A 26547-nucleotide genomic window follows, 5' to 3' on the forward strand; every position below is an offset into this window, starting at 1 on the left:
TCATCAATACTCATATAATTACCATTTATAGTAGTGATTGTTGACATTTTAATAATTTGATACATATATGTTTGTGTATGTATATATATGCACATGTTATTTGATAGGGTACTTGAGAGTTAGATACATAACACTTCAGTCAGTATTTCAGTATTTATTATCTGAAATTTTCATTGCACAACAAACAATACCATTATCACTCTTAGAAAATTTAAAAATCTTTTCTGGTATGATGTATGATCTTGCCTGTATTTCCTCAGCTATCCCTAAAATATTTCTTATGGCTGTTCTAGTAAGCCATAGCCAAAAACATTTCATTTACTAATTAAATTATTCTACAAATTCAGGCCATGCCTCCACGAGACTGTCCTCATTTCAGACTCGAGCTTCAAGTTCAGGAGTTCCCAAGGATGCCATTACTTCAAGTCAACTGTCTGCAGAGTCCCAGGATCCCATGATACCTGCAGGTTTATGAGCTGCTAGGATGACACACTGAACTAACGATTCTGTTCTATTAGGATTATAGTTTTGTTATGTAGAAAGATACTAAGCAGAACTAAAGGGAGGGACATCCCAGGTGAGGTCAGGGAGGGTCCCAAATAGGGAGCTTCCATTGACCCCATGGATGCATCTCCTTCCCAGAATGTTAATGAGTGGCAGTATACAGGATAACCAATCAGCGGGCACTCATCTGAGCTCTGATGTTCAGAGATTTACCAGGGTTCAATATATAGGTGTGAGTGTTTGGTGGATAAGAGAGTGAACTCAGCCTTCAGCATCACTTCCCTGCCAGGGTGAGCATCTCATGGCTCAAAGGCTTCACACTTTAATCACAAGGTCAGTGTTTCTGAAATGGTGAGCTCCCACTATGAATCATCTTGTCAGCATGAAGTGTGAAAGAACTGAGCAGCATAAGGCTTCATGGCCTACCATGATAAAACAGACTTCCCAATAACTCCAGGGATCCCAAAGAATTAGAGAGGTCACCTCCCATGACCAGGTTAGAAGTCCAGAGAAAATTTTTCTTCAACAGGTCATGTGTATAATGATATGACTGCAGATGTAGGTGAACAGGAGAATGTGCACCATCACTGTCCCAGGCATCCCTCACTGCTTCCTGACAGACCCCATGCTGTACATGACAGACACCTAACACTAAACCTATATGACACTAATTTAGTTCAATATCAGAGATAAGTAAAACGCAAGTTTGAGTATTTTATGTGTATGAGTGCTCTATCTGCATGTATGACTTTATGCCAATAGAGGGCATCAGATTCCTCTAGAGATGGTTGTGAGCCATCATATAGTTGCTGGTAATTGAATTCGGGACCTTTTGGAAAGCAGCCAGTGCTCTTAACCACTGAGCAATCTCTCCAACAAGTTTTAGTATTTCATGCTTGTGTTGCAATGGTACCTCTTTTCTGCTAATGGGACTAATGGTCCATTTTAAAACCCAATAACAACTCATCTCCTGAGTAAACAGTAAAGGGATTAGGTGTAGATGCTATGCTAGTTCCCAAGTACTTTCATAATTCTCTGTAAAAGGACAGTTTCAAAGCTTTTGACCCATCTTCCTTTTTATAGAGTATGTTGTCAACCCTAATTGGCTGATTTGTCCAGGTCACTTTCACTGGCCCATATGATGAGAATGAATCTGATTATCTAAACACAGGAGGCTACTACACATTCAACTTACAAGAAGCTGTGAATCTCTATGATCTGGTCTTTAAAATGACAAATGTGGAAAGAAGCTGAACAGCATTTCAGTGACCCATAACCAAACCCTTAGGACATAGGCAAATGAGAAATATTTGTCATTGGAAGCCACTTGAATATTGTGCATGGTTTATTCCAGTGTGTGTGGGATATGATAACTTTAGAAATATATTTTTGCTGAGGGGGTAAAACCCCTGAGCATCTGTGACTGGAGTGAAGTGGTGTGTAGGTATATTTATCACCATGGAAATACCCGATAGGTTTGAAAATTACACAGGAGTTCATATTCTGTCACTTCTGGTTTCTTTCCTTGCAGCACCTCAGTTACTTAGTAACTTACTCAATAAAGAATGGTGTAGGGAGGGCAAGGCAGGTGTCTGTGGAAGGGTGAGGTGTGGGGCAGCAATGGTCTGGCCCAAGGACTGGGTGACCGTGCTGAGGGCTGGTCTGACAGCAGAACTGGAGCCCAAGCATTGAGGGGAATGTCAGCATGCTGGTGAGAATGTCAGCATGCTGGTGAGAAAGTGTCTGGATTCAGCAGTGAGTCTCCAAGCAGCAGTCTGGTGTGAGACATCAGAGCCTGAGAGGTGAGGAGGGCAGCTATGCTGTGGAATGGTCACTTGTAGGGAGTCTGTGCTCCAGCATGGTGAGGAGAGTACCAACTCATTAGGTCACTTCCTGTGGGGAGTCAGAACTGCAATTAGGAGAGGAGAGGGTCCTGATGGAGGAACTGGGCATTTGGAAGTGAAAGGAGGGCATCTGTGCTTAGTGAGGAGGGCACCTGTGCTTAGTGAGGAGGGTACCAGTGCAGAGTGAGGAAAGTATCTGTGGTGAAGAGGGCACCAGTGCATAGTGTTGGCTCCAAACTGGGTTTGATTCGAAGACACAGAAGATTGAAAGGATCTTCACAGAGGGTAGACCAGGCATGTGCAAAGCGTATTCCTATGGTGGACCTCAGTGTGGGAACTTAGTGTCTAGTAGGGTGAGGAGAGCATCCTTGCCTGGTTGTGGATGTCCTGGCATTGGGTGCACTGGTCAAATAGGCTGAGGAGAGTGTCTGTGCAGAAGGCAGCGCTGGTATGGGTTTCAGAGACTGGCAAGGTAAGGATGCTGTCTACCTGGTGAGATAGCTCTGTGTGGCCACTCAGTACCTTCCAGGGGGATGAGGGCTTCTGCACATGGAGGTGGCCTTGGTGGAGTGTTCAAGCCGCAGGGGGTAGGTGGAGACTCCTCAGGGATTAGCAACAGGAGTCAGAGCATGAGCCTGGTGAAGAGGCTTCCTCCCTCTTGATGTGAGAACTTCAGCGAGGTGTCTGGTCCTGAGAGGGAACATCCAGCTAAAGGGAGGAAGGCATCATTCAGGGGACATAGGCTTGACCTGAGGGCTGGAGCCCATCCCGGAGAGACAGGCAGCTTAGTGGAGGATGTGGGAGGGTGATGGGCAGCATCCAAGAGATTATCACTTGAGAGCTTTCTATAGAGATAATGAACACAGATTTTTCACTCACAGAAATAGGTCAGAAATGCTGAAATTTGGGAAAGAAATGAGACCTGTAATGGCATTACATCAAAATGGGGTAATAGTGTGAACCCATGGTTTTCAGTATGTTTGGATACAAAAGTAAGAGAAAACTTAGAAACACGAACTAAAGGTGTGTGTGTGTGTGTGTGTGTGTGTGTGTGTGTGTGTGTGTGTGTGTGTGTGTGTGTATTTTGCATGAACGTGTGTCAGTGGCCATGTCAGAGAAACAGCAGGTCGCAGTTAAGGTTCAGAGAGTTGGCCCACCAGGAAACAAAACCCTGATGGGTGAATCTCGGATAGGTATGGCCCCAAGAGCTTAGGTCCAGAACATCTCTGCATTTCCATCTTTGCTGCTGCCATCTTCCTCTAGTATCTGGCATGGTGTGAATGGGCATAGGGAGATCCCCACTACCTTTAAAGCAGTATGATCATTTCTTGGTAGTATCCCATTCTACTGGGAATCTTTACCTGTGGATTATTGTGAAGATGATTTCCTTCTGAGCTGTACTGTGTAACTGAGACAATGATGTTATACCCTAATAGTGTTACTGTAAACAGAAGTTTGATGATTGAGAGTTTTTAATAAACATAATAGGGATTATGATAGAAGTTAGTTTAGTGGGAAAATTAACATAGGTAAAGGGAGGATAAAATGTTGCTCCTGCCTCTGATAAAGCAGAGCCTGCAGCAGATAAAAAATAAAACCAGGAAATGTCACACAACTATTTCTCTTGAAGAGCCATATCGACTGTGGCTTAGGTTAACGATTAAGTCCCAGTAGCCTTGCTAGCTTAAATTCTTTTAATCTTAGTGTTGGAAAATGTGTTCATAGGTTTCAGAGTGCATCACAGCTGAAACAAACTTTGAAAAATAACTTAAGGTTAGATTGTGAAATTTTTGTGAATAGCTTTGAGGGGGAAAACCCAGGAAACAATCTAAAATTTTAGAAAGGCACATAGTTGAGTGAGGACTCGATAAGGTTAGGGAAGAAGAACAAACAGCCCAATTATTACTAGCTCACGTGCCTTTCTTGCAAGATTTGTTGATGACCAAAGGTGATGATTAATTCCTTGTACCCGTTTCTGCTCTCAATTTCCTGTTGATGAATGGGTATGCATCCTAAAGATTTAAAGTAGAGATGACTGATTGTTTTTCATATATAAAAGTTTAGATTTGTGATTATTCTAAGATTTCTTATAACTTTACCTTTAGAGATAAATAATAAAATGATTGGTCCTTTCTTTGTAACCACAGTATACAGCCTGCCAGCAAAAGAATTGGCTGAGAAAATACCCTGCTTGCTTACACTCTGTTAATCTAAAACAAGTTGCTTAGACGTGAATGCATGTGGGTTCTTGGGATGATTTTGTTTTAATCACGTAAGGGAAATGAGAAACATATTTTTCTAACCTGTATTCATTGTAATCATTCATTTGAAAAATAAAATGTAATCATATTATAATTTTTATATTGCCTGAAAGATTTTGCTGGGGTATTTAAGTTGTAAGGGAAAAAAATCAAGTTAATTAGAATGAAGACATCAAGAGAGACAGAAGGGACATTTATGGATAGAGCTAAGGAGAGAAATGAAGAACTGAGAGAGATGATAGAAAGCTCCTCTGTGTGTGTGTGTGTGTGTGTGTGTGTGTGTGTGTGTGTGTGTGTGTGTGTGTGTGTTCCCTCTCTAGCAGGCCCCAGACTGTTAAGTTTTACTCCCTCAGATAAAAAAGTCCAGGTCTACTGGTTCCTTAAGCTTCCCCTCAAGCCCTGTGCTGCTGGAGGCTGGTCTTCAAGGCAGCAAAACATGTGCTGTTTGCTTATAATATGTCTGAATGGAGTAGCCAGAGGAGACTTCAAGAAGGGAAGTGTTTGGAAGAGTTGGAGGCTGAGCCTGTGGGTGTGAGCTGGAAGACATTTGCAGGTGGAACTCAAATGATCCCATTATTAGCAACTAGTTTAAGTTTCCCTCTGGTTTATTGTGATCCGTTAATTCTCCCAACTGTTCCCAACAGTGCTGTGAACCCACAAGGCTCAAGGCTGGTGCTGAGCAGTGCAGGGATCAAGGGAGGAGAGGCATGAGGAGAGAGACAGCCTCCTCTCACAGCTGCTAACCAGAGCTGTGTCAGGATGTGGTCAGTGGCCCAGTGAGTGGAGAGTGCCCATGAGTGAGTTATGAAGACAGTGGGAAGCAGAGAGCTCAGAGGAGCAGCTTCAGAAAAAGCAGGATGTGAACTTTGCCTTCCCACCTGCTGGAGGCAGCTGAGTAGGAAGTGGGAGCCCACACAATGTTGAGGGGCCAATGGTCCTCTAGAATGTGGTGTCAGAACTTGCCTGTTCAGTCAAAATGGATGTTGTCATGTCTTAGGTGTTTGCTAATGTTGTCTGGTTCGTCTGAAACCTTGTTTGCATACAGAAGTGCATGAACTTATGTTTGCTGCAGAGTGTCTTAGGACGGAGTTCTCTAACCGCATGGTTCCTCTTCACCCCTCCTTCCTATTTCTTTCCTTCCCCCTTTGAGTTCCCACTTTATAGTATTTGCATATCATGCTGAGTAGGGTTGAATGCTACAATTTTTATCTTCTTGTTTTAAGATGTTGCATCTCTGTATGTGACTCAAGTGATTCCGTGGTTTCTCATTCTCATGTGGTATATCCTAGCGGGAAATCCCTCATCTCTCATACAATTGTGTGATGTGAAAACTTATTCCCATGGTACTGTAGTCCCAAATTTTAAGATAGGGAACTGAGAATACCAAGAAATTAAATCACTTGCCCAAGTTATAATAAATAAGAGGTGTGTATATTTTAATTAGTTCCTCAGGTTGTAAATCATTCCATTTAAGAAGATCAGATGCACACATGAGCTCACAGAGACTGTGACAGCGACATTAGACCTACAAGCTCAAGTCAGACCAAATCCCAGCATGGAGGAGGGGACGTGGGCACAGAGTCCCACCCCTAACAGAGATGCTCTTCCCAATTGATAGCTTCTGGAAGAGGGAAAACCAGCTTTCCCTAGTGGAGTGTCACTAGGTATATCAACCACACTCCAGGGCAGGCCCCATGCTCAGGAGCAGTCAACAAACACAACTGGACCCCATGGTTTTTGTTCTTTTTTTTTTTTTTTTTTTTGGTTTTTCGAGACAGGGTTTCTCTGTGTAGCTTTGTGCCTCTCCTGGAACTCACTTGGTAGCCCAGGCTGGCCTCGAACTCACAGAGATCCGCCTGGCTCTGCCTCCCGAGCGCTGGGATTAAAGGCGTGCGCCACCACCGCCCGGCCGGTTTTTGTTCTTTTAATGAAAGAAAATAAATACGAAGTGGGTGGGTAGGGAGTTTGGGGAAAATCCAGAAGAAGTGGTGACAGGAAAGACTATGATCAAAACATGTTGTATTAAGGTCTTAAAGAGTAAATAAAAATGTTATTTAGAAAAGGATAGAACTGTCGGCCCATAGTACTGATGTGAAATATTTTCATCAGATAAGAAAGTCTTAGAAAGGGTGTAGGAATGATCAAATAGAGGTGAGCCTTTGGGATACTTGCCTGCATATTACATAATACAATAATGTGCTGTGGGCTCAGTTTTTTTTGTTTCTTTTTTTTCATTTTTATTTATTTATTTATTTTTTCTATTATCGGCTTTGTACAGTACAAATTCTTATCCTACTAGTGAAATGTTTCACTGATGCTTGCCCAGTGATTGAGTAAAACCAAAACTTATTATAAGCCACATCATCCTAGGGTCCCCCCTGCTTTGTAGCCTCCCTGGTTCTGTGGGTTGCAGTCTGATTGTCCTTTGCTTTATATCTAGTATCCATTTATGAGTGAGTACATATCATGTTTGTCCTTCTGGGTTTGGGTTACCTCATTCAGGATGATATTTTCTAGTTCCATCCATTTGCCTGCAAACCTCATGCTGTCATTATTTTTCTCTGCTGAGTAGTACTCCATTGTGTATATGTACCACATTTTCTTATTCCATTCTTCAGTTGACCGTCATCTAGGTTGTTTCTAGGTTCTGGCTATTACAAATAGTGCTGCTATGAACATAGCTGAGCATGTATCTTTGTGGTATGCTTGAGCATTCTGTGGGTATATGGTGGACTCAGTTTTCAAGGGAAAGCCAGAGATTCAAGTGGAGGAGAAGCTGCATGCGTAGTGGGGGAAGGGTAATTTGGGCACACATGACCTTGATTTCCACAAGCTTCACTCACAGCTTTCAGACCCCTATTGCTTCTATCCCTTTTCAAAGTAATTATTGTGAGAATTACCCTCATCCTTTTCTCTTTTAGACTCTGGCAATCAGAGGAACAAGGGGCAAGAAGGCATTTTGTGTTGTGCAAATTATCACCCTAAAGTTAAAGGATGGGGCTGGAGTGACATCTCTTATGATAGTTATTATAGTCTGTAGCTAGAGTTTTCCTGCCTGGCCCCCAGTCAGGGCAAATCTCTCTCACCTGCCAGTCCCACAGCCGCTCAGACCCAACCAAGTAAACACAGAGACTTATATTGGTTACAAACTGTATGGCCGTGGCAGGCTTCTTGCTAACTGTTCTTACAGCTTAATTTAATCCATTTCTATAAATCTATACCTTGCCACATGGCTCGTGGCTTACCGGCATCTTTACATGCTGTTTGTCATCGTGGCGGCTGGCAGTGTCTCTCACTCAGCCTTCCACTTCCCAGCTTTATTCTCCTCCTTGTCCTGCCTATACTTCCTGCCTGGCCACTGGTCAATCAGTGATTTATTTATTGACCAATCAGCAACACACTTGACATACAGACCATCCCACAGCAATAGTCAGTTTGTGAGATGATGCAGCTGTCTTATGAATCACACATTCTCTATGGACACGTGACGTGGTTGGAGTGGAATCCCTAATTATGGCGATAGCTAGGGATCAAACATAGGTGCTTGGAATTGTATTAGTAATCCAGGATCTTAGTAATCTCTCTCTCTCTCTCTCTCTCTCTCTCTCTCTCTCTCTCTCTCTCTCTCTCTCTCTCTCGTCAGGGTCTCACTGTGTAGTTCTGGCTGTCCTAGAACTCACTATATAGAGCAGGCTGGTCTCATGCAAAGATCCTCCTGCCTTTCCTTCCTGAGTGCTGGGATTAAAGGCATTTGACCCTGCACCCAAACTCTAATAAATTCTTGATGTCTGTAGAATTTTATGTAGCTGGGTCAGAGACTCTTCCATTTATGAGAACATTGGGTCACGTTTGTCCTCATTTATCCGTTTTCTCATTCTTAAAAGAAGCATTTTCTCCTTGCCAGCCACTATGCTAGAGAGCCTTTTGTGTACACACAGAATGCACATGTGTCTCTCTGCTAAGGTCTGTCTGATGCTAAGATTTTACTCACTGATTGGATGCTGTGGTTCTGCCCCCATCTGCTCTTTGTCTTTCCTCTTTGGCTTTGTTGATGTATAATTTACAAATAAACGTCTGTATGCTTAAGATATTGATGCGATGATCTGATGTAAGTATATATTAGGAAATGATTACAGGTTAGCTAACTTAACCATCTAGTTATGCATTACAGAAGACAGTGGCCATTTATTTGTGTTTGTGCAGAAAGAACACTTAAGGTCTTCCTAAACAATTCCTGTCACACTGTAATACTATTGACTGTTGTCACCACGGTGCACACTGGTCTCCAGAACTTCTCTTGGATCTGATTTTTCAGTTCACCATCACCATCCTATTTCTCCCAACACCCAGGTCCTTGAAGTTGCTCTTGACTTTATCCTGTGAGATTTCCTTGTGAAGATTCCACACAGAAGTGGGATCTTATCTACACATGGCCATCCCAATGTGACCCCAGAGTTCCTGCAACTGTGCCTTTCATTAGCTGCTCATTTCCTGACCACAATCAAACTCAAGTTCTTTCTACGCAGGTTTTTGTTTCATGTGTTTTCAGATTTACAAGTTCACTTCCCAGAGAAGAAGGTGCACAATAATTCTGGGGGGACTTTTTATTTTCTTCCTTAGACAAGGTTTCTATGTAGACCTGGCTGTCCCAGAACTGGCTCTGTATAGCAGTTTGGACTCGAACTCAGAGATCTCTCTCCCAAGTACTTGGATTAAAGATGTGGGCCATCACTTCCTGACATCTGGGAGGACTCTTACTTTGTTTAAAGTGAACTTTCACCATTATTGTTTCTACAACAGGGTCGGGACAAAGGAAGCAGAAAGGTCCCACTTTACTAAGCTCCTCTGACTGCACAGTAGAGTGAACTTGAACTGTAGCATTGCCCTAGTACTCAGTGCTGGACAGCTTCATGCTATTTTGTATTTTATGTACTCTTTAATTTTCCTCAGAGCACGTTTAAATACACAGATATGTCACAAAATTAAATAAGGTCTGTGTTTGCAGGGTGATAGTAAACTGAAAACTACCCAGGGGAGCCCAGGTCAATGAATGGTCCTGTAAGAAATACTGAATTGGCTGTTACTTTAAGCCCCAGGGTTTGGGTAACTCATCAGCTCCTCAACTGAAACAAGTTTTTAATTGTATTACATGCTTCGAACTAAGATTCTACAAAGCACATTCAATCACCTTCTATTTCTACAAAGTTGAACAATTTCTAATGTACCAAACACCCCTTAATATCATGATCATCCTGCTCTGGGTGTTGAGTGCTGGGATCAGGTGCTGCCCAAGTAATGGGAAACAAGTGTCACTTTTGATTCAGAAGTGGAGCAGAGGTGTCAGGAGAGGAGAGACCTGTGATTTGTGATTTAAACCACACTGGGGCAACAGGGAACTGTTTTAATCCAGCCTTTCTCAGACAATTCCCACAATGCCAGGGCACAGAGCCCTTGCTTCCCCATAGTAGCCATTTCCAGGGTGTGTGTGTGTGGGAGCTGCTACATCTGGCTGAAATATTCGGATCTTGGGTTTAACTGCAGATGATGTTCTGTTTTAGCCCTGACACTTGCTAGAACAAACCCAGGGGAAAGGACAAAGCCTCCAAAGGAAGCTAGGACAGCGGCACTGTTGAGTGTCTTAGCTCCTAGACCTACTTCTCTGGAAACACATCTGTGGGAGGGGCTGGGCCAGGCTTTCTTTTTCTGTTACTGGAGTCTAAGAAATGTTTGCTCAGACTTACTCAAATTCAAATGGATCAAGGACCTTGACATAAGATTTTGGTCCCTGAATCTGATGGGTCAGAAAGTAGGGGATATGCTTGACTTCAATGGCACAGGAGAAGACTTTGTGAATAGAACTCCAATAGACCAGAAATTAAGACAAATAGTTAATAAGTGGGATCTCATTAAACTAAGGGCTTCTGAACCGCAAAGGCTGTCAGTGGAATCAGAAAAAAATTCAATACCAGCTGTACATCTGATAGAGAGTTACTATCTAGAATAGACAAAGAGCTTTAGAAAAAGGAAAGTACTCCCCCCAAAAGAAAGAAAATGAACAACTCAATAAAAAGAAAGAAAACAGCTGAAGAAAAATCCTTACCCACATAATTTAAAAGTTCTTGGAGATTTTTTTCTCACCCCAGTCAGAGTGATTAATGTAAGACCAAAACAAAACAACAACAATGAAACCCAGCATCAACAAATGCTGAGCTGGATGTGGAAAAGGGGAACACTTATTCACTGCCAGCAGGAGTGCAAACTGGAGGAATGACTGTAAATATCAGTGTGGAGTTCCTCAGAAAGCTGAAATTAATAGCTGCCATCCGATCAACCTGTACCTCTCTTGGGCATTTACCCAAAGGACTCCGTATCCTAATCTAGAGATGCATGCTCATCCATGTTCATTGATGCACTGCTCACAATAGCCTTAAGAAAAAAGCCTAGATGTCCATCAGCTGATGAATGAATAATGAAATGTATATTTACACAATGGAATATTATTCACCTGTTCAGAAAGATAAAATTGTGAAATTTTTGGGTAAATGAATGAAGCTGGAAACATTCATCCCTACTGTCTAGCTATCATAGTGCTGGAAGGTGCTATGCATGCTACCAGAGAAGAAAAGTAATCATCAATCTTATCCAGCTCTGAACCCTAGGAGCTACAAGTATGATTTGACTTGGCAAGATCTGCCCACTGGTGCAATAGTGGCTGCAACATCATGACAGCAACCAACAACTTTCTGATTAGATTTAAGTTTTGCTCCATAAGATGAAGCACACACCTGAAACCATTATTGGGCTAAGAACCTATGGCTAGACTGATCATAGGTCATAGGGGAGAATCTATTACTATTATTTAGCTAAAGGGACATAATATACTGGCCCTTAAAGACTTATCATTAAACCTGAATCAATGTATCAGGCCTCTCCTGAGAAGCTTCAATTTGCTGTAGATGATGATTAATACAGAGACCTACAACTGGCCAAGGTACAGTGAATAAGCAGAATGTTCACCCCTAAGTGGGACATGTAATCGGGGATTTATTAAGGCAACTCCAAGTAATTAGAAGGGAGGTTTATTTTGGGGTAACTTACAACACGTAAATGGATAGTTTACAAGATCCGGGAGAGGTGAAGTGCAGTCCAGTGGTGTTCTCTGGAGAACTCTGCTCGGTCTACCATCCAACACCCAGGATCACCAGGAACCAAGAGAGCTGGCACATCCAGATCTCAGGTCTTAGGTAGGGGTGACAGTTACCAAAAGCCTCACTGGGGGTAGAACTTCCAGGTCAAAGCTGGAACAGCTACCTACTACATCCCCCCCTTTTGTCTAAATAAGAAAGTTCTAACCTAATACAAAACTATACACTATAGGAATGATTATCAAATATTGTCCATGAGGAATAAGGGATAATGACCTAGATAAGATGGAGCTACAACCAACACGAACAATATCAAACAAGAGACACATACTAAAGTTCAGAGATGTCCAGAACATAGGTAAATGGAATGTTACAAAGACCATTCCAAAAGGTGTCCTATCCTAAAGAACCTAAATCTAATACTTAATATGTTCTAGCTAAGATACAAAAAGATTGTAACTACAACTGTTAGTCTTCAATCCCATCAAAGACCTGAGAAGGAATACAATAATACTTGAGAAATGGGAGAAGGATGCAAGCAACTTTCCAGAGTCTTGGAAGAGTAGACAGAGACAGCTGGCAGCCTGAACAGTCACCTAAAGTTACTCAGCATTGCTGGTGCATTCAAGTTGGCTACAGGCCTAGAGTATCTGTCAGACCACTTTACTGTAAGCAGTCGAGGCAAGGGCAGGTGTTTGCCCAGTAGGCCATTTTGTACCAAGATGAAGACAAACTTCCAAATGGAAATGTCTCAGAAGCTCAACATTGTCTTGGGTACATATCAGTGCTGCCAGGAGCAATCAAAACATTTAAATGTTATTTAATGACCATATTCTCCAGGTCTATAAAGTTTTGATGATTACTTACCTATCTGACATACGTTTCTGTAAGTCTGGAGAACCTAACTAACATAACTATAGAGATGACAAACATAGGTGACTATAAATCTGTAAGTCTTATCTACCTAGATAACCTAAGGACTAAGGCCTCATGTAAACAGGGTAAACAGTCTGTAAGCAAATGTGCGGTAAAAGGACAATGACTTCAAAATTGTGACAATACACAAAATAGCTAAGGCACAGGTAGGAATGTATAGTACAATATGACAATAATTCTAAATATATATCAATATACCAAATATCCTAAGCAGAGGTAGAACATACATACAGTATAACAAATATAATTTTACACTTGTATCAATATACAAAACATTTCAAATAAGAGTAGAAATATATGTACATTACAACAAATATGGTTCTGTATTTGTATCAATATACAAATTATCTGGAATAAGAATATAAAAGTAGTTTACATTTGCATCAATATATAAGAATCCATAACAGTGCAATTTATCTAAGGCTGATATTTTACTAAATTAGTTTACTAGTATATACAATAATCTACCTTAGTATCCTATACCTATCCCTTCCCTTTTATTAGGTAATATTATATCCTTCTGAGGTCTTTGATGTAGTTGAAGACTATATAGTTATAATTTTCCTTAGTTATGATAAAAGATAAGTTAGATATGAAACCTTAGACTCACAAATATAGGATAAATAGAATTTTTTCTTTGAATTTGCCAAATATAAATAGACTAGATATTGTAACTGTAATTTTTGTTTGATAACTGTTTTGTTATACATAATTTTACTATGTTAAAGTTAGAACTTTCCTTTCTAATTAAATTGAAAGGGGGAAATGCTGTGGGATAATGCTTTTGTACACTGATTTAATAAAAATGCTGATTGGCCAGTAGCCAGGAAGGAAGTATAGCCTGGATAAGCAGACAAGGAGAATTCTGGGATGAGGAAGGCTGATTCAGGAGATGCCATCCTGCCATTCAGAGAGCAGCATGTAATGGCACACAGGTTAAGCCACACACACATGTGACAACATATAGATTAACGGAAATGGGCTGAGTTTAAATGCTAAGAGCTAGTCAGTGGTAGGCTTGAGCTAATGGCTGAGCAGTTTTAATTAATATAAGCCTCTGTGTGTTTACTTGGGTCTGAGCAGCTGTGGACTGGGCGGGACACAGGGCAACTTCTAGGTACAGACATATATACCATGACTCCCTTCCATAAAAAGATCAGGGAACGTTGTGGAAGAGGGAACAGAAAGTTTAAGAGCCAAATGTGATGGATGACTATAAGGAAACAGTGTCTTTTGGATAGAGCAGGACACCTGAATATAGGACTCACAAGCCCAAGTCATACCAAACCCTATCATGGGAGAAAACCTGTCTCTAGGTTGTTTCCAGGTTCTGGCTATTACAAATAACACTGCTATGAACATAGTTGAGCAAGTGTCCTTTTAGAATGATTGATCATCCTTTGGGTATATGCCCAATATTCTTCCAGGGATTCTTATGTCTCCACTTCATTTTAACTGGTGCAAAATAGAATCTCAAAACTGTTTATATTTTTATTTACTTTAAGGCTTAGTATTTTGAACACATTTTTAGGTATTCATTGGCCATCTGTATTTATTCCTTTGAGAATTCTCTGCTTAGTTCATGAGTCCTGTTGGGAAAGATTTTTTTTAACCTATCCTGTAAGCTGTCTCTCCATCCTGTTAATTGTTTCTTTTGCTGTTTACACCACATTTTTGAGGATGCTGTCAGCAATCCTTTAGCTAGATAATGTAAAGTGATTGGAAGTGGTTTGCACAATTGATCAAGTGTGTTTGCATAATTCTCTGTGGAAGGATTACACTTTGACACTCTTGACACATTTTCCTGTGGGATCTACAGTGTAGGTTGTCTGTCTTTCTACCTATTTATAGGTTTGTGCAAGTGACTGCCATTGACCAGTATTATAAGAGTGACTTTTTAATGACCACTACATTATTCATTTGTGTGTGTGTGTGTGTGTGTGTGTGTGTGTGTGTGTGTGTGTGTGTGTAGATGGACATGGAAGTTAGGACAACATGTAGGAGATTTTGTTCTCTTACTATATTCAGGGATTGAAGTTGGATGATCAGGCTTGTTAGCAAACACCTATACCTGCTGAGCCATATCACTAGCCCTAACACCACATTAGAATAGAGGAGTATATTTCATGCTTAACTACTCTGTGGTCTTGGCTCCAAAATGAGGAAATGTATGGAAGGATCCAATCAGAATTAGCCTTCGCTAAATCCTAAGCACAAATAAAATGTGATTGAGAAATAAGTGTTTGGTGTTGCAAGCTAGTTAGGTCCTGGAATTGTTGATGACACTGTATAGTTCATGCACATTGTGTTTTTTACCCTAGGGAGAGAGAGGTAACTTTAGAACTCAATTTTGTAAACTGAGTTTGAATGATAGAGACTCTGGAATAAGTGGTTACAGTTGGGAGGGTATGTGTGCATGAATCACTGGGTCCCTGAACTACATATGGAGAACTACTAATTCTCTTGTTCTTCTTGTATCCTTTAAAAATACTATATTCCAGGGCTGGAGAGATGGCTCAGCCGTTAAAGGCTAGGCTCACAACCAAAAATAAAAATACTATATTCCTTTTCCTTATTAAATAATGCAATTTCGAGTAAAGTATTATATAGGACAAGGCAGGGTAGGTGTCTATGGTAGGGTGGGCTGTGGGGAAGCAATGATCTGTCTGTGCAGAGGACTGGCTTGACAGCAGAATTGGTCCTGAGCAGTGAGGGGAAATGTATCTTGAATGGGGAGTAAGTCCACAAGCAGCAGCCTGATGTGAGACTTCAGAGCCTGAGAGGTGACAAGGTCAGCTGTGTCTGAGAGTGGGCAGGTGCAGAGCCTCTGAGCTGAAGCAGGGGGAGAAGGCATCCATGCTTGAGGCCACTTCTTGTGGGAAGTCAGAACCCTGAATGAGTGGGTAAGCAGAGGGTCCTCAAGGCCAGCCTGGTGTGACACCTCAGCACTTGAAGGAGGTGAGTGTGGGCTCCAGTGCAGTGTTAGCTCCAAGTCAGGTTGGGATCCGGAGACTCAGCAGGCTGAGACAACCTTTCTTGCAGAGTGTAAACCGGCATGGGTTCCAGGGACCGGTAAGGTACAGAATGTGGGAGTGGAAAACACAAGGTGGGAACTTAGTGACTTTCAAGAGAAAGAGGAAATCCTTGCTGGGGTGTGTAAGAACTGGGCTGTCAGAGTTCAGGCAGGTTTAGGGGAGTATCCATGCCTCAGACAGAGCTGGCATGGGTTCCAGAGACTGAGCACGGTGAAGACACTGTCCCCATGAGGTAGAACAGTCTAGAGTGTATACTAGGTATCTTTGTGTTGAAGAACTCTTCTGTCCATGGGGGTGACTTCAGTGTGGTGTTAAAGCCTCAGGTAGGCTAAGAGGCAGCTCTTCAGGTTGTGGGAGTAGGAATCACAGCACAAGACGAGGTCCGGGGATTCAGCAGGCTGAGGGGAAGTTCCCCACAGAGGGTAAACCCAGGCATGGAATCAGGAACCAGGCAAGGTAGAGAGTTTGGGAGTGGAAAACACAATTTGGGAACTCAGTGACTTTCAAGAGAATGAGGAAATCATTGCTGGGATGTGTAAGAACTGGGCTGTCAGAGCTCAGGCAGGTTTAGGGGAGTATCCATGCCTCAGGTAGAGCTGGTGTGAGTTCCAGAGACTGAGCATGGTGAAGACCTTGTGTCCATGAGGTGGGACAGTCTAGGGTGTAAACTAGGTACCTTTGGTTTGAAGAACTCTTCTGTCCATGGGGGCGACTTGAGTGTGGTGTTAAAGCCTCAGGGAGGTCAGGAGGCAGCTCTACAGGGACCAGGAAGGAGTAGGAATCACAGCACAAAGACGGGAAATGGAGGCTTTATTGTAGAGGTCAGCTCAGACCCAGTGTCAGCATCTCAACTCTGTGAGAAGTTTGACTTCTCTAATGGCCTGGTTCCTCTTTTCCATTGCTTCCTGTTTTCTCCTCTTGCCCTTTGAGTTCTTGGTATCTCTATGATTGTATACAGATCCTGGGTGCGTTCTCCATCTGTGATTCTCCCTTGCAGGTCAGGGGACTGCACCTCATGGTGTACGCTCAGGGCAGCTGCCTGTTACTGCCTCTCATCTCTAGCTGGTATCGGGACAATTTGCTGCCACATTTGTTTCTCTTTCAGGATCTGTTTTAAAGAAGGGATGGCATACATTTTGTGAGATTAGGTTCTCCACAGGTTTTCAGAAAACATTTATATTAACAAGAACCTCAGGAATAAATTTGATTCCACAGACATGGATGCAGACTCTCCTCCAGGTAAGAAAGCATTTTCTGCTGCTCTTAGTGAGTGATGATGTAAAGGACAAAGATGATCTTAGTCACTGGCCATGCTCTGGGTCACTGGAGTCTCAACCAAGTGTGTTGCCTGTAGACAGATGTGAAAGGTTGTGGGATTGTACAATGGAGAAGAGAAGGTGTTGTCTTTTGCCATCCGGAGAAATCCCACCACCCATGTTATGGTATCCTTTTATCCTTTTTACATATAAACAGACATATACATGTGTAACAAATTGTTTCAAAGCTAAACCATGACATACTGATTTCCCCCCTATCTGGTGACATGTCATAGTCTGTTGGCATGCAGGTGTTGAGTATCTTCTTTCGCTTTCTCCCTCCTGTGATGGGGACAGAACCCAGGACTTCATCCATGGTTGGGAAGTATTGTAACTCTCTTAGAAGTGGTGACTGAAAACGTGGTGACTTTATCATAAAATGTGACTTCTTGACTATTGCATATTTGAAGTAGGAAGCAAGCTGGAAGTTTTAAAAGTATATAATGGAATACTATGCAATCATAATAAAACTAATAAAGAAGACATGATGATACAAAAAAAATTACCATCCAGATGTGCTGGCACAAGCCTGTAATCACAAAACTCAGGAGTTAGAGACAGGGGGGTTGCTGTGAGTTTGAGGCCTGCTTGGACTACAAAATGAATTGGCGTCAACTTGGGGTACACACCAGTCACTGTCTCAAAATAGAACAAAAAAATACAAAGGAAAAATCATGATATAATGTCAAAGAAAATGATGGTCACTAAGTGGTATTGATGGTGTTCTAATTATGGAAAATATGTATTTTATATGTAAAAGCTTTAAACTTTAGGAAAGATACATACCAAAAGACTGAGAACAATCATTCTCAATGTCAGGAATGAATGATTTTATGTACATTGTAATGTTTCTATAATTAACATAAATTATATATGTATACATTATGTATATAGTATATAAACATAATATATAAGGAATATAATTATTTCCAATTATGTTTTCCTATTATTTCAAACATCATGTTTTAGTGTTTATCATGCACAAAGAGTAAAATAGGAGAAAGAAGAGGAAATAGGAACAGAGCTGAAGACATGAATTTGGTTTGTCTTTTAGCTCCTCAAAAGAAGACCAGGACTCATGAAAGTTTTCACAGATTCTCCAAATTGCTCCTCATCTCGTTCATAATATTTTTACTGCTATTGAAAATCTTATTCTTAGTTGCTCTGATCAGTAAGTATGCCCCTGGGAAAATTAAACACAGAGAAGGAAAGGGACTCATTAGACAGATGGTGACCCAGAAACCTGAGACAGACACTCTCTGGAGGAATGGATGACATTGGGAATTTCTCTCTGTTTCAGAATAACTCCTGTAAAAGTCATTCAATCTCACTGGAGAAGCATTTGTGTGTTTGTTGGTGTCACAGAGTGAAATCCTGGGGCATCTGTGTTAGGTTCCAGTACTGAGGATGAATCTGTATTTCCTCAGCAGTATTTAGAAGCCAGATCCATTGGATATACAAATATTTATATTTTTGAATGAGCAGGGTGATGGAGAAGAGATGGTCAGAGCTATTCCAGGGACAATGCTCCTGTGGAGTTCCTTCTAATCATTTGTTTTTGTTCCAGATCATGTGAGACCTGAAAGCTATTTAGAAAATAGTGGATTTCTCTATGGATTGGCTTTCAAATTTATCAAAAATAAAAAGCATAAAATATATTTTATGCAGATGTTTATTCATTCATTCAATAATTAATAATATCCATTTACTATATATCAGGCCACATATCAGAGAGTCCAAAAAGATCAACAGTCCTCAGTCTCAGGAAATGTAGAGAATATTCAAGTGAACCAGTGCTTATAAAATTGCATGGGAAATGCTCTGCAGGTGAGAAGTATGGAGTAAGCACAGGGGGCTAAGAAAAGCTTGGAGCAGATGACACATAGACCTGTGTGTGCCAGCAATGTCCTAGACATGTGGGGGCATGGGAAATAGGGGAAATATAGGTGCACATTACTGTCATGTATAGTGCTACATGGAGAACTAAGCATGAAACTGTAGGGAGCAGACAAAACTGGACCTAGATCACAATATAGCTCATACTATATCACACAGGTATCCCCTCTAATGTTATTTTATTTAGTAGCTCTTGCTAAACCATTAACCAACTTAAACATTAGTAGGTTAATTGAGCTATTTATTTAATTCTTGCTTGGTGGTTTCACAGAGACTGGTCTCTCTTGGGAGATTCCCATGGTCCTAGGTGAACTTACTCATTCTCATGGAGTCATACATCAGTAACAGACAACCCAGCTTCCCATGGCAACATCAGACTTTCAGGATGGATGGTGGCAGTAAGCCAAGCCCAACATGGAGCACACACACATTTCCCTTTGTGTATTTTATTGGCCAAAGAACTCTTAAAGGCAGCTCATATAAGGTGATTAGAAATAGACCAGTTTCTTTAGTAGGGAACTGCAAAGGCATAGTCTAAATGGATATTCACATAGGGAAGGATAAGGAGTGTGTCCAGTGTTTCAAATGTGCCACAGTCATGGAGATCCCCTGAAGAATCTGAAGCAGGACATGATAAAATTAAAACTGACTTAGAGAAGTGTGCTCTTACAGAGGTGTGAAAACGAAGAGAAGCAGAAATTAGGACACTAATTCAGAATCCGTTTGAGCAGCACTAGGGGTTTGATCCAAGGATCATACTAGTGACACACAGGAGAGGAGATAAGTTGGTCCAAAAGTAGGTGACTTTTTGGTCAATATCTATAGCTGAGAATAGAGGACACAGAGGAGTGAGATATGACTTTAATATTCTGATTTCATAAAGTCAGCAGTCATGAGGTAATTTGAAGAGGAAGATGAGCAGGAGGTTTGGGTTGGAATATGATGATTTAATTTTGTTTGCTCACCTAAATCTCAGATGCACAGTTTAGTTGATGCATATTAACATGTTTTAGGAAAGAGGTGTACATTTTAGAAGACCTTTGCTTATAGACAGCAGATAACTAAAACAGACTAAAAAACAAAACAACCACTTCTACCCCCACTCCAACAACCCAGGACAATGAATATCACTAAGGAAGAGGAATTTGGATGAGAAAGAGAGATACAGCTGGAACTGAACACAATGTTCCATTTTAAGAGTGGTGGATGTAGAGGGAAACAGGTAGGAAAGACAGGAAACAGGAGCAAACAGAAAGGACCAGGCAAAACCAGAGGGAGTCACTGTCTCCCAACAGTTAAGGAGGAAGAGAAGCAGGCAGGGTCATGTGAGAAGTCCCACAGGAAGATGACTGATCAGTGGACAGGAGGAGCCATTGACATCTAGTTCAGGAATGTTTGGTAAATGAGCAGAAGGGAAAGCCAGAATCTAGTGACTCCAGGAACAAGTGGGAGATGAGGAAGAGAAGAAAGAAAATTCAATTTCTAGAGGAAAGGTGAGTTAGTTTTAAGTTAGGAGCACTGTGAAAGTGTGGGGACCCTGAGAAGTCAGAGCTGGGGTGGAGGGAGATACAGGAAAGAAGAGGACAAAAACAAAGTCCTTTTGATCAGTGTTGGGCTTTTATAACTTCCGTCCTCAGGTAACCTGGAACTGCTCTGGATTAGCTCATTTCTCCCTTACTATTCCTGGGGTGCTCACATACTTAATAGAACTTAGCACCAAAGATGTAGTCTTCAGTGTGTCCTCCATGAAATGTTGAAGAATCCCCAGGGTCATGGTTCTGTCCTGTCTTTCCAGCTCTTCCTGAAAATATCTGTGGTCATAAATCACTAGGAGTAGGGTAATCTTGACTGTGGAGTAATGGAAAATTGTCTTTATTATGGTAGGGTCTCATGTAGCCCAGACTAGCAATGAACTAACTAACTAATCAACTAACTAAACCAACCAATCAACCAACTAACTAAGCCAAACTAACTGACCAACCAACTAGCTAGCTAAACCAACCAACCAACTCTACTAGTTTGTATAGTTAAGGATGACCTGATTCTTATTCTATATCTTATTCTCATTTCAAGTGTTAGGGCCAAAGCCATCACACTCTGTGGTGATGGGGAATCTTCCCCAGGCTGGCTTTAACTACTCGGGTAGTTGGACATTTATACATTTTGTTTCTACAAAGAATGTAAGAAAGTGAAAGTAAAAAGTCAAGTCTTAGCACTACCAGAAAAATGAATTGTTTTCATTCTGTTTTACAACTTTGTCTAAAAAATATTCTTAGCTTCTTGATGAAAAAGCAATCATAAAAGAACTGAATTACACTGACTTGGAGTGGAGAAAACAGCATTCGCTTTTGAAAGGTAAAACTTAATGTGCTTAAAATCAGTATTTCCAACAAGATTCTGGGGTAGCTCCATCAGCAGTGGGCACTATGGGAACATGACTTCATACCACACACTTTATACCAGCTGCCTGTGGAGTTTTTTTTTTTTTTAGAGGTCTCCAATCAGGCATAATTGGAATGTGTGGCAGCCTAGTGTCAACAAAGAAGAGTTTCAGAGAGGGAGAAGTAATACTGGACTGAGTAGAATTTTATTATAAACAGAAAGGAGCTCCAGAAAGAATAAAGCGAATCTGCTGGTGTGAATGTGAGCATCTCCAGGGGAGTCATGCTCAAAGGTTTATTGTCTTTGTCAACAGACCTTTTGGGAAACACGTTTCCCTAGACCACTTGAGCTTGTCTGGGCATCCTGCCTTTCTCAGCAGATCTCTGTCTCTTTGCTCACTGGATCCTTTGCTGTAAAGAAGCCTGCAGTCCTATTCAGGGAGTCCTTGCCTGTGCTCACATCTTGAAATGTTGTCTTTATTTTTTTTTGTAACAATTTTAGGGTTCCAAGCCTCACAGTAAGGTGTTTAATCCATTTAGACTCTATTTTAGAGTCAATTTTCACACAGAATGGCTATGGATTTACATTCATTCTTCTGCACATCGGTTCCTAGTTTTCCCAGCACAGTTTGTTGAAGAGCCGATCTTCCTCCGATATGTATTTCTAGTGAAAAGTCCGGTGGCTGTACCTGTGTGTGTTTATGTTTATGGTTCTCTTTTGTGTTCATTGATCAATGTGTGTACTTTTGTTGTGGTATCATGCTATCTAGTGTAGCCTAAAGTCAGGTCTGGAGATACCGCCAAAATCATTCTTTTTCCTTTAGGTTGCTTTGGCTATCCAGGGTTTTTTGGTGCTTTCTTTATAAATTTTGAGATTGTTTTGTTCATTTATCTTATGAAGAATCTTGGAATTTCTATGAGGATTGCATTCATCTGTAGACATTTAGGGTTTTTACATGAGACTTTATTTTTGTGTTTCAGTTCACTTTTTCTTCCTTAAGGGTTCACTGATATCTCTGTTGCCTTCAGGATGCAATTAACACCCTGGAATACTTAAAATATGTTTTTCAGATATAAAATTTTCATTCAGCTCTTTACATCTCTCTCTGTTCAGTTTACATATATTTTGTTTTTGTTTGTTTTTCGAGGCAGGGTTTCTCTGTGTAGTTTTGGTGCCTGTCCTCCATCTTGCTCTGTAGACCAGGCTGGTCTCAAACTCACAGAGCTGGTTTACATGTTTTTAAAACCTTTTCCAGAATCTTTTTATTTTCATCCTGAAAATTAAAATATCATGGGCATTAAAGTTTTTAGAATAAACCTATAATTAATTATCTTGCTTGTTATAATATATTGACTACCACTTTTATCATCACTAATTAAAAATATCTGTCTCCTAACTCTGAAATTTTGCTGCCTTGGTTAATGGCATCTATTGTTTACATGTATAAATATGTATATATTTATGTAATATGAGAACTTCTGGTTCTTGGTATGATGAGTTCTATTCTTTGGAGACCCAGACTGTTTTGCATTATGTCTTGGGCGTCTGAGTGTTCTATACACTCAGTTTTCCTGACAGCAACCCATTAGGATAAAGGGGCCCTGACATTGGTGTCCTTAGTGGTAGTCTGGGGTTTCTTGGCACCTGACAGAGAGGGACTCCTTGTTGTATCTGGAGAAGTGTGGAGTCCCAGCTTCCATGTAGTCTCCACATCAAGCAGGTTTTAAAATGACTTTATGACATTGCACTTACATTTCCTTCTTCCCCCAAAGATAAAGTCTGGAGCTGTTGCCCAAAGGATTGGAAGTTATTTAGTTCCCACTGCTACTTCACATTGAATGACTCGGCATCTTGGATCGAGAGTGAGGAGAAGTGCTCCAGCATGGGTGCTCATCTGATGGTGATCCACAGCCAGGAAGAGCAGGTGCATCCTGGGAGAGAGTGGGGCCTGGGCCTGGCCTGCTGTCTGCCTCTTTTTACTAAGAGGGAGTTTTGTTGACATGGGTGTTGCTGATGTGGCAGAAGGCTTTCCATCAGGAAGCCGGAAAGGTTGCTTCAGCCTTGGCATACTACACCTTGTCCCTGCTTCAGTGAAGCTAAACAACCCACAGGGAACCATGGCAACAGAAATGCAACGTCTGAGGTGGAGGGAGGGATGAAATGTTTCTGCTTGAAAGAGCAGTTTGTGATTTCAGCACTCTAATGCTTCCTGTAGTACCCACTGCCTAACAGAGGAGGGCGCAGAGCTGACTAGGGAAAGGGGATCAAATCAGGAGAGTCACAGCCAGCCATCAGAAATGAAATATCTGAGGTTATGAATGGAGAATGCTTACATCTGCTAAATTCTCTCATGCGCAACTTTCAAGAATGGTGCTGGGGAAAAAAAGAGGGGAGTGAGTCTGAGATGAGAATTCATTATGATCATAGACAGAGATTGTTTCCAATGTCATGGAAATCAGGCCTCTGAGTGATGACATTGTTTCCTGGTCAGCTGGAGAAGATGGCACTCCTGGGGGTGTGGGTGGCTCTTCTATTCCTTGATCCTTTCTTTGTCTTCTTATCTCTGTGTGACCAGAAAAATGTCAGTCAAAGTATCACAGTATACCTCTAAAATGTATAATAAATGTGTATTAATCTAAAATTTGAAAACTACTTAATGACCTACTGAGATGAAGTAGGATTTGATTATTATGTATTTGCTTATGTGCATAGTATTGGACCTATAATTTTGTATGGTTGAAATAAATTTTAAAAGATCTTATAAAAATTCTATAACAGAAAAAGAAACACTCTATTGAGACTAAATGCTGTGTCTTTCTTTCCTCTTAGGATTTCATCACCAAGATCCTGGATCCTGAAGCTGATTATTATATTGGGCTTTCGGATCCAGGTCACCGACAGTGGCAATGGGTTGATCAGACACCATACAATGAAAGTGCCACGTGAGTCCATAGTTACCTAGAGGAGTCCTGGGTCCTGTAGCATGAGAAGACTTTAGGGTGTTCCAGCTGTTGGTTATGAAACTAAAAGAGCTCACTCTTCGTGTGAGTGCTGGGGATGGAGTTACTTTTATCCCCATTTCCTCATCAAGGAGTCCTGTGAGACACATGTCACTGATACTCTCAGGAGAGATGAGGAAACTGAGTTTGAAGAGTGTAGAATAATAAGTACCCAGGGCACCAACCAAGTTGCTACACCATGGTGGGTTTTATTATGCTTTCAGTTTCTCTCTATATTTTAAAATAAGATTTAATTTACTTTTATTTGTGTGTATATCTGTGTTTCTCTATGAGTGTGTGTAGTGTGTATGTGGGTGCCCATGGAGCCCAGAAGATGGTGTTGGATCCCCTGGAGCTGGGGTTACAGGTGGTGTGACTGTGCAAATATGGGTGCTGGGAACAGAACTCTCACAATTTCTGGAAAAGTATAAGCATTCTTAATTCCTTAGCCATCTCTCCAGCTTTCATTTATATCTTTATAATAAAAATTAATGTTAAGATGATAACTGATTATTTCTCATAAATCAAAAGTCCTCAATCTGATATTGTGTGTTATATTTATGTAATTATTTAAAAAATCTAATATATAGTATGTTCCCACATTCTATCCTGATTTCTGCTGTCAGAAACAGGTAGTAATATTATTCTCAGGTTTTGGAGGAGACAGGTAGGAATCCAGGATAGTAAATTACTTGTCCTAGATGACAGAAATAAGTGGAATATCTAGAGATTTTAAGTAGTTCTCCAGTCTTTAAAATAACACTATTGTAAAATGAAAAAAAAAACTTTAATAAAACACGAGAATAAGGAGAGAACTTTTCATCATACAAATAAGCACATGGAATGACAGTCCCAGGTACCAAGACCTAGGGATGAAGTAACCTCTGGGATGTGTTCTGGGAGAACAGTTGAGTAACAAGCTAAGAGAATATTGAGTGTGGTGGACCCTGTTTTCCAGGGACATGTCAGACATGGGCAGTGGAGAACAGTTGATTTGTACACACTTCCACAAATTCTCACCACATCCTGAGGCTTGCTTACTCTTGTTTTCTCTTTCCCAGCATCCCCGGGGGAAACACCCTGATGCTCTTTTCTCCTTTCCAGGTTCTGGCACCCGGGTGAGCCCAGCAGTGACCACGAACAATGTGTTGTAGTAAATCATCGATATTCTGGTTGGGGCTGGAATGACGTTCCTTGCAGTGCTAAATTTAGGTCAGTTTGTCAGATGAAGAAAATATACTTATAAATCAATTATTCTCCACAGACATGGGATTGCATTTTTATCCAGCATTTCACAGACACCTGGAAAGATCTTCTTGTGGAAGAGATGTCCATAGAAATTTAGGTAGGCAGCCAACAGTTATCCATTTGATAATACTGGTCTTCACATAAACTTATCTATTCATCCTTTACTCTTTTATATAATGAGACTTTCCCATATACCTGGTAGCACACGCCTTTAATCCTAGCATTCCAGAGGCAGAAATCCATCTGTTCAAGGATACAGCCAAGCATGGTGACTCACGCCTTTAATCCCAGAAAGCCAGCCTTTAACCCCAGGGAGTGATGGTAGAAAGCGGAAAGGTATATAAGGCATGAGGACCAGAAACTAGAAGCATTTGGCTGGTTAAGCTTTTAGGTTTTGAGCAGCACAGTTCAGCTGAGAGCCATTCAGATATGAGGACATAGAGGCTTCCAGTCTGAGGAAACAAGATCAGCTGAGAAGTTGTCCAGATGAGGTTAGCTGTGGCTTGTTCTGTCTCTCTGATCTTCCAGCGTTCACCCCAATACCTGGCTCAGGTTTGGTTTTATTAATAAAGACTCTTTAAGATTCATGCTACATCTGGTGCCCAACGTTCGTGTTACGAATTCATGAAAAAGCTGCTTGCCTGTGGCTTTTCGGGCCCCAGCTCAGACCTAAGCTACATGTTGCCAGTTGTGGTACACGCTGGTAGGATTTACTGAGGGAGGCAGAGGCAGGAAGATCCCGAGTTTGAGGCTGGCCTAGGAGGCTTGGGAGAAGCTTTGGCCTGGACTGAACCACAAACAGAGGCAGCGGGACCATGGAGGCAGCGGCTGCTGTTCCTAGTTGCTGTCTCCTTCTCATCCTGTTGGTGACTGTGGTGATGCTGCCACCTGGGATGAAGGGTTTACTGCTGCTTGTTCAGAGAAAAATTGACAGGATCATCATGTTACAAGAAAGCATTGGCAAAGGTCAGTTTGGAAAAG

The 26547-nt window shown here is 41.3% G+C and overlaps 1 pseudogene; it reads left to right on the top strand.

Annotated features, from left to right (window-relative positions):
• The first annotated feature begins 15745 nt into the window (after positions 1–15745).
• LOC128099748 (C-type lectin domain family 4 member A-like) lies at positions 15746–26301 on the top strand (annotated as a pseudogene).
• The last annotated feature ends 246 nt before the right edge of the window (positions 26302–26547 follow it).

The sequence above is a fragment of the Peromyscus californicus genome, unplaced genomic scaffold (assembly GCF_007827085.1).
Source record: "Peromyscus californicus insignis strain IS unplaced genomic scaffold, ASM782708v3 Scaffold_6__1_contigs__length_162567912, whole genome shotgun sequence".
NCBI lineage: Eukaryota > Metazoa > Chordata > Mammalia > Rodentia > Cricetidae > Peromyscus > Peromyscus californicus.